The sequence below is a fragment of the Triticum dicoccoides genome, chromosome 5B (assembly GCF_002162155.2).
Source record: "Triticum dicoccoides isolate Atlit2015 ecotype Zavitan chromosome 5B, WEW_v2.0, whole genome shotgun sequence".
In the NCBI taxonomy this organism is placed as follows: domain Eukaryota; kingdom Viridiplantae; phylum Streptophyta; class Magnoliopsida; order Poales; family Poaceae; genus Triticum; species Triticum dicoccoides.
The window spans coordinates 649,425,315-649,430,147 of record NC_041389.1 but is presented as its reverse complement, the minus strand read 5'-3'; positions in this window follow the sequence as shown (position 1 = coordinate 649,430,147).

The window sequence follows — 4,833 nt, the reverse complement described above, 5'->3', positions numbered from 1 at the left end:
CATGTCCCTAGTGAGCCTCTAGTTGACTAGCTCGTTGATCAACAGATGGTCATGGTTTCCTGACCATGGACATTGGATGTCATTGATAACGGGATCACATCATTAGGAGAATGATGTGATGGACAAGACCCAATCCTAAGCATAGCACAAGATCGTGTAGTTCGTTTGCTAGAGCTTTTCTAATGTCAAGTATCATTTCCTTAGACCATGAGATTGTGTAACTCCCGGATACCATAAGAGTGCTTTGGGTGTACCAAACGTCACAACGTAACTGGGTGACTATAAAGGTACACTACAGGTATCTCCGAAAGTGTCTGTTGGGTTGGCACGAATCGAGACTGGGATTTGTCACTCCGTATGACGGAGAGGTATCTCTGGGCCCACTCGGTAATGCATCATCATAATGAGCTCAATGTGGCTAAGTAGTTAGTCACGGGATCATGCATTACGGAACAAGTAAAGTGACTTGCCGGTAACGAGATTGAACGAGGTATTGGGATACCGATGATCAAATCTCGGGCAAGTAACGTACCAATTGACAAAGGGAATTGCATACGGGATTGCTTGAATCCTTGACATCATGGTTCATCCGATGAGATCATCGTGGAACATGTGGAAGCCAACATGGGTATCCAGATCCCGCTATTGGTTATTGGCCAGAGAGCTGTCTCGGTCATGTCTACATGATTCCCGAACCCGTAGGGTCTACACACTTAAGGTTCGATGATGCTAGGGTTATAAAGGAAGTTTGTATGTGGTTATCGAATGTTGTTCGGAGTCCCAGATGAGATCCCGGACGTCACGAGTGTTAGAAGTATAATTATGTTTAAGTTAGAGATTAGGAGTTAGAGATAGATAGGGTTAAACTGTGTACGACTTGCCCTCTACTCCAAGTCTATCTCCCTCATATATTGTACTACTATATATACCCCTACGAGGGTCAGATCAACACAACAACATAATATTCAGCCATCTCATATTTTCCACATGGTATTAGAGCGGTTAGTCTCACGACGCCGATCTTAGGACCTTCCACCACTTTCGCAGCACGCCGCCCCCGGGGAGATTAATCTCCTCTCCCCAGGGGCGCGGCACCCGATCGATCAAAAGATCACATCGGTTCCATAGATTAGATCAGTTTCATAAAATAGGTCAATTCCAATTTTCGGTATTCAGTTAGATTGAATTCTTTTTCTATTAGGCAGATAAATTCTTATTAGATTGATCTTATCCGACGAAGAAAACCAGTAGATCCGTGCGGTGGCGGCGCCACCATCCTACCTCGACAGACGACACATCTCCCAGCCCTACATCGAGCCGTACAAGAACTACATCGAGCACCCGAGTCTTCCTCGAGCCGATCCCGTGAGCTTGATCCAGAATCACGTGGCTTCTGGATGACTCAACGTCGTACTGCTCCGCGTGCATGATCGAGCCAGAGCCACAGATCACCGGAGACCCAGCTTCAATCAGCGACGCCCGCGGCGGCGCGGACTCCATCCAGCTCAGGTGCAGGCAACGTAGATCGCATCAGCACGAGACACCAGGTGCTAAGCGAAGAAGAGGCGACCCGGCCAAAGCGGCTAAGATCACGCCCCTCCCATGATCTCGCATGGGGCTCTCCTGGCCGACACCTGCGGAATGCGACTCTTCATGTCTGCAGCTCTATCGACCCGACGACCCGCTCGACCTCCAGTGGCGGCCTCGCACGCACACGCCTGTGAAGCAGCAGACACTCCTGCGGCAATTTACTCCAATGCAGGATAGGTGTAGCTCATGTGGCCGCATCGGAACAGGAGCTGACCAGGAATCTACTCCATCAACATACACGGCCTTCAGCCAATGCATGCAAAGATTCACCGAGCCGCTGTGTCTCAGATTCAAATCACGGGAGAGCACTTCGCCGGCGTCAACCTCCAACGCACTGAGCGACCTACATCGAGCTACTGCAGCGCTCGAGCTACATCGACTCTCCATCGCCAGCCGAGCCATCGCCCAGAAAATTAGATCATCACAGGTACGAGCCGGCGACCGGACGCACATGGACACCCTGTCACCCTCGCCCGCACCAAGCGATCTACACCAAGCTATGTGGAACGAGGTGCAATTGTCATCGTCTTCTTCAGCAAGTCACGGGCTCACGACATCGACACTTCGTCACCGCGAGGGACGCCTTCAAGCGACATATCATAGTCGACACGCCACTGCGACGCCATCGCCGACACTTCATCGCCAAGGTCTTCATTAACGTGGTCTTCACCAACATCTTCGTCAACACACCGCCACTGCCTTGTCCACGAGATGGACACCTAGCGTCCTCTGACAGACTTTTCTGCAAGACGCAACCACGACAACGGCAATGACCACGTCACGACGACGGCATCGACCGCGTCATCCACGACAACACAACTGCATTGACACGGCGTCACTACAGTGAGGACCCTACACAGCCACACGGTTCTGGCAAAACCGATGTGTGCTCGATGGGCTTCCTCTGGTCTTGGCAAAACCGGTGGACTCATCGCCGACGGCACCCTTTGACATACGCAAGGTGCATTGTCCACGTCTGCAGCTCGTCATTGCACATTTTTTGTGCCTCCGGCTTTGTGCGGCTTCATCATCGACGACTACTACACCATCGACGACGACTACATTGACCACGGCTACATCACCATGATCGGCTATCTCGACATCGACATTAATGGCTTGGTCTACAACAACACATCAACAACAACTCCAGTCAATAGCGTCCGCGTCGTCACCAGCGTCCACGCCACTCCCGCTATGACTGCGGGAGGGAATAGAGGAGAGTCAAGGGAGGCACCAGAAGGGGACGCAGTCACCGCCCTAGGTGCCAACCCATCAGAGACTTAGTTGATGATGATGCAGCGGAGAAGACGACGGAAGCGCAAGACTTCAAATTCAGTCGTAATCGTCTGCTTCACTCCCGCTACGACTGAGGGGGAATGTTAGAAGTATAATTATGTTTAAGTTAGAGATTAGGAGTTAGAGATAGATAGGGTTAAACTGTGTACGACTTGCCCTCTACCCCAAGTCTCTCTCCCTCATATATTGTACTACTATATATACCCCTACGAGGGTCGGATCAACACAACAACATAATATACAGCCATCTCATATTTTCCACAACGACGAGTTCCAGAATGGTCCGGAGGTAAAGATTTATATATGGGAAGTCCAGTTTCAGTCACCGGAATAGTTTCGGGGGTTATCGGTATTGTACTGGGACCACCAAAAGGTGTCCGGAGGTCCACCGGGTGGGGCCATCTACCCCGGGGGACTTAATGGGCTGAATATGGGAGGGAACCAGCCCCTAGTGGGCTGGTGCGCCCCTCCCCAAGGGCCCAAGGCGCCTAGGGTTGAAAACCCTAGGGGAGGGGGGCGCCTGCACCTTGCTTGGGGGGCAAGTCTCCCCCTCCTGGCCGCCGCCCCTCCCCTCTAGATGGGATCTGGAGGGGGCCGGCCCCCTCTCCCCTTCCCCTATATATGATGGGGGTCTTGGGGCTGCCCAACGGATGAGTTTTCCTCTCCCTGGCCAGCCCTACCCCTCTCCCTCCTCGTCTCTCGCAGTGCTTGGCGAAGCCCTGCTGGAGTGCCATGCTCCTCCATCACCACCATGCCGTTGTGCTGCTGCTGGACGGAGTCTTCCTCAACCTCTCCCTCTCTCCTTGCTGGATCAAGGCACGGGAGACGTCACCGGGTTGTACGTGTGTTGAACACGGAGGCACCGTTCTTCGGTGCTTAGATCAGATTCGGCCGCGATCTGAATTGCTTCATGAACGACTCCATCGACCGCGTTCTTGTAACGCTTCCGCATCGCGATCTTCAAGGGTATGAAGATGCACTCCCCCCTCTCTCGTTGCTAGTATCTCCATAGATTGATCTTGGTGATGCGTAGAAAATTTTTGAATTTCTGCTACGTTCCCCAACAAATGCTCCCCAAGAAGCCACTAGGACCATCGTATTTTCCTCATGCCCTCACACAATGCGAGATGCCGTGATTCCACTAGTGGTGCCCTTGAAGGAGGCGACCGAACCTTTACAAACAAGGTTAGGGCAATCTCCACAACTTGATTGGAAGCTCCCAACGATATTACGGAGCTTCACCACAATGGAATGTGGCTCCAAGGTGACCTCAACCGTCTAGGATGCTCAAACACCTAAGAGTAACAAGATCCGCAAGGGATTAGTGTGGGGAATCAAATTTCTCTTGGTGGAAGTGTAGATCCGGGCCCTCTCAACCAATCCCTAAAAAATCAACAAGTTTGATTAGCTAGGGAGAGAGATCAGGCGATAATGAGCTTTGGAGCAATAATGGAGCTTGGGGGAAAAGAGGTAGGTCAACTTGGAGAAGAAGACCTCCTTTTATAGTGGGGGAACCAATCCAACTGTTACCCCCTCTTCAGCCCGCGCAGAGCGGTACTACTGCTCAGTGGAGCGGTACTACTTCTGGTAGCAGCGTACTACCGCGACCACCAGCGGTACTACCATGAAGACTGAGAGCAGATGCATAAGAGGGAGAACGGGAGAGAGAAAGAGGGTTTGGGCGTCACTAGTAGCGGTGGTAGTTGTGGTACTGCCACTCACGGGCGGTACTACCGCTGCTACTGCCGCTACTACTGCCGCACAACCCGACACGAGAAGAGACATCCTCGAATCGAGGCGGTAGCAGTGCCGAACCAGGACGATACTGCCGCCGATGCACCCAAGCGGTACTACCGCTGCTACTGCCACATAACCCGACATGAGAAGAGACATCCTCGAATCGAGGCGGTAGTAGTGCCGAACCAGGACGGTACTGCCGCTGATGCA